General features: G+C 38.4%; 1 long non-coding RNA gene across 1 annotated transcript in view; it reads left to right on the plus strand.

Annotated features, from left to right (window-relative positions):
- LOC116083484 overlaps nt 1–7,774 on the plus strand; it is a 38,912-nt gene extending 31,138 nt beyond the window's left edge. Inside the window, exon 3 of the long non-coding RNA XR_004115742.1 lies at nt 6,972–7,774. This is a non-coding gene — a long non-coding RNA (uncharacterized LOC116083484). The remainder of the gene's footprint in view (nt 1–6,971) is intronic.
- Nucleotides 7,775–8,636: the final 862 nt, after the last annotated feature.

The following is an 8,636-nucleotide window of genomic DNA, read 5'->3' on the forward strand; positions in this document are numbered from 1 at the left end:
TCTTCTAGCTTTCATAGTCTCTGGTGAGAAATCTACCGTAATTCTGATAGGCCTGCCTTTATATGTTATTTGCCTTTTTCCCCTTACTGCTTTTAAAATTCTTTCTTTGTTTAGTGCATTTGGTGTTTTGATAATTATGTGACAGGAGGAATTTCTTTTCTGGTCCAGTCTATTTGGAGTTCTGTAGGCTTCTTGTATGTTCATGGGCATCTCTTTTCTTTAGGTTGGGAAGTTTTCTTCTATAATTTTGTTAAAGATATTTACTGGCCCATTACCTTGGTAGTCTTCACTCTCTTCTATACCTATTATCCTTAGGTTTGGTCTTCTCAGTGCATCCTGGATTTCCTGGATGTTTTGGGTTAGGAGCTTTTTGCTTTTTTGCATTTTCTTTGACTGTTGTGTCAATGTTTTCTAAGGTGTCTTCTGCCCCTGAGATTCTCTCTTCTATCTCTTGCATTCTGTTGGTGATGCTTGCATCTATGGCTCCTGATTTCTTTCCTAGGTTTTGTATCTCCAGAGTTGTCTCTCTTTCTGATTTCTTTATTGTTTCTATTTCCATTTTTAGATTCTGGATGGTTTTGCTCATTTCCTTCACCTGTTTGATTGTGTTTTCCTGTAGTTCTTTAAGGGACTTTTGTGTTTCCTCTTTAAGGGGTTCTAGCTCTTTACCTGTGTTCTCCTGTATTTCTTTGAGGGTGCTATTTATGTCTTTCTTAAGGTCCTATATCATCATCATGATAAGTGATTTTATATCTGAATCTTGCATTTGTGGTGTGATGGTGTGTCCAGGACTTGCTATAGTGGGAGAATTGGGTTCTGATTATGACAAGTAACCTTGATTTGTGTTGTTTATTTTCTTATGCTTGCCCCCTGCCATCTGGTTAACTCTAGTGCTACCTGCGTTTGCTAAATCGGACTGGAGCCTGTCCTTCCTATTATCCTGTTTGTGTCAGAACTCCTCCGAGTCAAGCTGTCTCTGTGATCCTGTGGTTCTGGGATCCTGGGATCCTGGGCTTATTAGATCACCTGGGAGTGTGGCTTTCTCTGTGTATTGTGGGACTGGCTGCAGAGCTTGTGCCCAAGGTCTTCTAAGAACACTAACCCAGACAGACTGGAAGGAACCCATGCCTCTGGGGTGGCAGAGTTCCTGTGTGCCTGGTCCCACTGGTCCCAGTTACTCTCAGTGTTGGGTCAGATGTTGTTTCCTGCTCACCTCTGATCCTGGGTGTGTCAGAGTGCCTGGGAGTGGAGCTTCCTCTGGGTGTTGTAGACTGGCTGCAGAGCATGTGCCCAAGGTCTGCTCTGGACCCCAGTCCAGACAGACCAGAAGGAACCTAAGTCACTGGGCTGGCAGAGTTCCTGCGTACCTGGTCCCGCTTGTCCCAGTTACTCCCTTCTGTGTTTCTTTAAGGGATTTATTCATTTCTTCTTTAAGGGTCTCTATGATCTTTATAAGATTGGATTTAAGGTCATTTTCTTGAGCTTCAGATGTGTTAGGATATCCAGGACTTGCTGTGCTCTAAAGATGTCATATTGCCCTGGCTTTTGTTGATTATCTTCTTTTGGGGTCCTTTAGCTATCTGAATGGCTTTGGTCCCTGGATGTTCTTGTTGTAGTAGGTTTTGGGGGGGGGGAACTTAACCTTAATGGTCCCAGTGTGGTTGGCCTCTTATCGGTATCTTTGGGCTGTATGGTTCCAGATCAGCAGATCTGATGAAAGTAGGCAGAGAGGTGATGGGAGAATGGAGGTCCACTGAGGATCTGTCCTAGCAGACTGCTCAGGGCATCTCAGGGTGCCCAATGGGACTCACTGGGCAGGGAAGATAAATCAGGAAGGGGATTCAATCAGTATTGGGTTCAGGATCCACAGGTCTGAAGAAAGTAGGTAGAGAGGTGGTGGAAGAATAGAAGAAGGCTGGGTATCGATATCAGTCTGTTCTGGTAAATATGGTTTATAAATAAGAGTATTCATTCTTAAAAATGTCCCATTGTACAGTAAAATATTATTTTAGGAACGTAATTCAATATACACAAAAATACCTCCACTGTATCTTTAAAATATTAGAAGATAGCTAGGATTAATCAGTTTATTTGAAAATGGAGAATGAATGAAGCTGCAGAAAACAGGAAAGTAAAAAAGGGACCATTATTGGGGACGGGGAGAAGAGGAATAGAGTTTGAATAGCAGTTTACAAGTTATTTGAAGGAGGAAATGGGGGGAATTGGTGGGCTTTATACTTATAAGAAGAGGGAGATAAATACAGAAGGATGAAAATGACCATTAAAAAGGCCTTAAAAAGCCATAAGGAGTCATAGTATTATCTATCTGTCTAAACATAACTATAATACAAGTAAATCTATTTATTCATATACAAATATAGTTTAAATAAAAATTTCCCATCTAGGCTGAGAGAGCATCCCCCCAAGATCGATAAATCATGTAACAAAACCCCAAAAGCAGGCATGAACTTCCGATCTTTCTTTTGAGTTGTTAGTCAGGGTCCTCTAAGAAACTCCCAAAATATTATAGGTTACTGCTTGCTACCCTTGGCTGTCCCTGCTCTAGAGATGAAACCTAAGTCCCTATTGCAGAAGACACCTTTTGACATAGGACTCAGAGGACAATGTTGGATCTGACCTCAAAGCCTCCTGCCTGAACACTAGCTTTCATGGTATCAGAAACATAGACACTTCTAAAAGAAGGAAGAAGCCAAAAATCATACACAGCTATGATATCTATGAAATCCAAACACTACCAGGTACAAAAATCTTCAAGGTACAGTAGTAGCATGTGTAGCAGTAACCAGTAGCTCTCTAATTGGAATTAAGACCTTCTCAAGAAGAGGGAATTCATGCCTAGTAGTGGAAATCTGGGCCTGGAGAATTCATGGGTCTTGGAGGAGAACATATATCCACTACTTTACTAAACCAGGATAATCTCCAACTGCATTCTAATATTTATCCTATACCCAAAGTTAAGCCTAATTATTATCCCCATCAAGGATATTTCTCTTAGCAAGAGATAGAAATCATTACAGAAAACCTGTGTCAGAGACATCAGTAGATTCTCAACAAATACTAACTATGGGTTATGCAATATGTATGTGTGAGGAAAATTGATTTAAGGTTGAAGTCTACCATGTCCAGATAGTTCCTCTGAGTTCAGCACAAAATGAAGGACTCCCCTTTCCAGCAGGTCTTTTTCTTCTCTACCTAAAATTACATGAAGAGTGTGATCATCACACCCTCTACCTGAGGAAGGTCACATAGTTCATGGCAAACCTACAAGTTTAACTTCCTCCCCGAACCCTCCCCAGCCTCCCCCCCAAAAACCTGCCCAGCAAGTACCTGGGATTCCTGGAATGACTCTCCATGCAAATGAGGCATTCACAGTACATTACCCTCCATCTAGTGATTTACATTTTTAACTTGAAAACTCCTTTCCACTCTCCAAGATTCATATATAACCCTTGTCCAACATGAATAAACTGTATGCAAACAAGCTGTCTCACAGAATATCAATTAAGAGACTATCTTCTAAAAGAGCTATAACACTAAAATCCCTGGAGAACTGACCCTCCTGTGTCCCCAGCACCTACTACTCAACCAGGATCCTTCAAATCCCATCTATTCTGGGTTAACTTCATCCTTCCAGACTTGTATGCAGCAGGGCCTGGAAACACTGAGGGAAGATGCAGAACTCAGAAACACATGCATGAACCTATCACTATGAAAGAATGTGGAAAATTGTACAAAAGTTTTTCTGGCCACAGTTGACACTCATACTTCCACTCACATTAGACTTGCTACAACAACTTGAGATGTGAGTTCACATCTCAAGTTCAAGGCAATACCAATAAAACCCAACTGCATGTCCAGATAAGAGAGAGATCTGAGGAATACTTTGCTGGTTTCTACCACCAACAAAATCCAAATGCATTCTCAGATAAGAGATAGTTCTGAGCATTACTCTGCTGATCTCTACTACATCAAGGAGTCAACATTATAACAGATCAACATGAAAGGAAAAATTTATCAAGGTGGCATTTAAATTCTTGCCATCTGTGCTCTAAACGCCCTGGCCCCAAGTTTGTAAAAGAAACACTGCTATAACTTAAATCACATATTGACAGTCACACCCTGACAAGTAGAAGACTCCAATACCATACACTTAACAATGGACAAGTTATCCAGACAAAAACTAAACACAGAAATACTGGAGCCAACAGATGTGATAATGCCAATGGAACATTTCACACACACACACACACACACACACACACACACACACACACACACACACAAATATATCTTCTCAGAACCTCACAGCACATTCTCCAAAATTGGTCACATACTCTGCCACAAAGCAAGTCTCAACAAATAGGAAAAAAATTGAAATAACTCCTTGCAACCTATCAGATCACCATAGATTAAAGCTGAATATCATCAATAACAAAAACAACAGAAATCTTACAAATTCATAAAAGCTGAACAACTCTACTAAATGAAAAAGAGGCAGAGATAAAGAAATTAAAGACTTTCTAGAATTCAATGAAAATGAATACATAACATACTCCTCCTTATGGTACCTAATGAAAGCAGTACTAAGAGAAAAGTTCATAGCAGTAGGTGCCTCCATTAAAAAAAATGGAGCAAGCTTATAAATACAAGTTAATGACATACCTGAAATCTCAAAAGAAAGAGTGAAAAGAAGAAATCACACTCAAGAGGAGTAGATCGCAAGAAATAATCAAACTCACGGCTAAAATCAATAAAATAAAAACAAAGAGAACAATGCAAAGAATCAATGAAACAAAAAGTTGGTTCTTTGAAAAAAATCAACAAGATAGACAAACCATCTAAATTGACTGAAAGGCAGAGAGAGAATATCCAACAAAATCAGAATCAAAAAAGAGGTCATAATAAAAGACACGAATGAAGTCCAGAGAATTGTAAGGACATACTTTAAAATCCTGTATTCCACCAAACTGGAAAATCAAAGAGTAATTAATAACTTTTTTTTGTTATGTGCCACTTACCCACGTTAAATCAAGATCAGATAAGTAATTTAAAATATACCTATAACCATCTAGAGAATAGAAGCTTTCACTTAAAGTTCCTCAATCTAAAAAAGGCAATGGCCAGATGATTTTAGCATAGAATTCTACCAGACTTTTAAAGATGAGTTAATACCAATATTCTTTAAATTAATTGACCTAATAGAAATAGCAGGAACATTGCTCAGTTTACTTTATGAGACTACAGTTACTTTGTTACACAAACCACATAAAGATTCAACAAAGAAAGAGAATTACAGACCAATTTCCCTTAGGAGGATAGATGCAAAAATACTCAATAAAATACTTTCAAAGTGAATTCAAAATGATCATCTACCATGATTATGTAGACTTTACTCCAGAGATGAAGTAATGATACAATACATGAAAATCACTAAATGTATACATTATATAAACAAACTGAGAGGAAAAACCCCACAACAATCATCTCATTAGATGTAGAAAAGGGTTTTGACAATTCCAACACCCTTTCATGATAAAAGTTCTGGAAAGATTAGGGATACAAAGGATATACCTAAAAATAATAAAGGCAATTTCCAGCTAGCCTTTAGCCAACATCAAATAAAGTGGAGAAAAACTCTGCTGAACACTATACTGCTGACCCTCCCTGTTACAGATTTATCATAGTGGCTCCCACTACAGTGGGGTGGGTTCATCCTGGATGTATTATGTCTGCCGGTGTTATTAGGATGAATCTATTTTCAGTAAAAAGAAGAAAAAAGGCATCCTAGAGTGTTTCCTTACTTTTTTCCATTGCACTGTGTGAGGAAAAGCAAGATGACAACTATAAGCACATGGACACTCCACACACACATAATTGACCTGCGATTTAGTCTTGCATTCTGGAGCAGTGAGAAATATATTTCTTTTATTTATAAACCAGCAAGTCTATGGAATTTCATTATAGCTCCCTAGTTAGACTAAGACACAATGTATATAGGACCTTGCTTTGTTATGATGAATCCAGTTCCTACAAAGTGAAAGACTCACTGTAGTGCTGACTTATTCTCTTAAAATTGGAAGGATTGAATTTTTGCATTTCTAATATTACCATTTCAGCTGTACCGATTTGTGTTGTGTTTGTCTACACAAATGATGAATGTTCAGAGAAACTGACTAAAAAGATTGATGGCTGTGGGTGGCATTATTGCCTTTTTGAAACTGGCCTAGACACTGTCTCATTCTTTCTACCATGTTAGGATGAAGAAGCCATCACCTCTGAACAAAACATCAGGTCCCTAGAAGATAAGCCGTTTCCCAGTGCCTTGCATTCAAATCATAAACTAAACTACCTTTAGAACTATCAAAGTCAACGTAGAATAACCAAACGCCATCATAGAGGAACTGAGTAGGAAATTTCAGAAGTATCAGAACCATGTAACAACATGTCTTACAGGTATAGGTTCCCTGGATGGTAAGTGATAAAGTCCAGTTTGATGAGTCTCTATTAAGGACAGATTATCTTTTTGGAGCAACTCTAACTATTCAATTACTTAAAAGTACAGTGTCACACCACTAAAGCTTCAAATGTCAGAGCATCTTCTAAGCATGTTTACAGAGATAATTTTGCCACTTAAAAAAATCAGCATGTAAATTAAAAATCCACAACCGATCTTATTTCTTTTAATTACTGAAATAAAAAAGAAATTATGTTGTATTGCTTTTTGATTCTATGGCCTTGTTGACTGTTATTAATGAAAATATTAAATGAGTATAGTACAAAAAGAAATTCACCCAACAGACTATTGAGTACATAAGAATAAAGCTGTGTAATTCTTATTTACTGTCAAAGTTTATGCCACCAGCTGACAGACACCATACAAGATACGCATATCTGCCTTTGGGTAAATATCAATTTCTAACACTATTAATGATACTCTGTTATGCTTGCAGACAGAATCATGTAGTCCTCTGAGAAGCTCCATCCAGAAGCTGACTCAGACTGATACAGACACCCACAGCCAAACAGTGGATAGAGCTTGGGGACTCTTATGGAAGAATAAGAGGAAGGATTGTTGGCCCTGAAGGGAATAAGAACTACACAGAAGACCAACATAATCAGCTAACCTGGACCTTTGGGAGTCCCAGAGAGACTGAACGACCAACAAAAGAACATATATGGGATGGACCTGGACTTCCCTATTCATACGTGGCAGTGGCAGATGTTCAGCTTAGTCTTCATGTGGGTCCTGAACAACTGAAACAGGGACTATCCCTAAAGCTGTTCCCTGTCTGTGAGATATGTTCTGCTAGCTAGGCTGCCTTGTCAGGCCTCAGTGGGAGAGGAAGTGCATAACCTTACAGAGACTTGAAGTGTCTGGGTTGGGGAGTATACTCAGGAGGGGACCCCACTCACTCAAAGGAGAAAGGAAGATGTGATGGGGGAAGGATTGTGGGAGGGGATTCCTGGGATTCGAGGCACTGAGTGGTGTGTAAAGTGAATAAGTAAAAAAATAAAATTAAATTTAAAAAAATAATTTTATTTTTAAAAAGAATTTTCTCCTCGGTAAGCTTTGCTTCTCTATACACATGAATTCTTTACAGAGTTGTTTCAAATGTTTTGGAGCATTGCTTATATATTTCAGTTATGAGCCATAAAGAATGGCTCTAATAAAATGATGGTGTGAAAATAGATTAGCACTAGTCAAGGACTGACTGTTAAACTTTCTAAACTTTCATTAAATGCTCATATGCACTTAAAAACCTATTGATGTTCTCAGGTGTGTTAAAATGAACAGTAAACTTAGATGCCTTCTTGCTACAGTAGTCTTTTGAAAAAACAAATGTTCTCTTTCTACAATTTCTCAAAACAAATCCCAAAATGTCTAGCCTTTCCAGAAACAGGTTGAGCCTCTTAAACCCTGAGCCAGCTACATCTGAGAGGGAAATGTGGTGAGGCAGGCAGCAGATCTCCAAGCAAGACTTTGAGTAAAATATTTTTCAGAAGATACCCACAGTTCCTAGCATAGTGATATATTCCAACTTCCCACACTGATTTAAGGTTTTGTTTGGTATAAAGATCATAAAACAAACAGGATTTGTGACGTGGAGTCCTCAGATAGTGCAGGTGATGTATTTGCATGTTTAGAGTGCGTTCTTATTGGACATCCACAGTCCTGCAGCTATGTCCCTTCAGATTACACTCTGTCATCATTAAAGATATTGCATTCTACACAAAACATACCCTGTAGCTTCTAACTTCTTAGGCTTGTTTTGCTTATCCTATATCTGAATTTTGCCAGTTGAGGCAGGTCCTCACTATAGATCCCTATCTAGCCTGAAACTTTCATGTATACCAACTTGTCCTTAGACTTACAGCAATCTAACTGCCTCTGATTCCTGTGTGCTAGAATTACAAGTCAACACCACCACCGGGCTTTAAAGCTGATACATTTTAAAAAGAAAATTATATTCAACAATCCTCTTTTTAGAAAAAGTGTTAGTTATCTTGATATTTATATATTTAGTAACCAGTTGCTAATGCCTCCTTTAATATCCCTCCTTTAGTAGGGGTTCTAAGGTGGGGCTGGTTGAGCTGCATGCAATCTAAATGAGAAA

This window comes from Mastomys coucha, unplaced genomic scaffold (assembly GCF_008632895.1).
Source record: "Mastomys coucha isolate ucsf_1 unplaced genomic scaffold, UCSF_Mcou_1 pScaffold8, whole genome shotgun sequence".
Taxonomy (NCBI): Eukaryota; Metazoa; Chordata; class Mammalia; order Rodentia; family Muridae; genus Mastomys; species Mastomys coucha.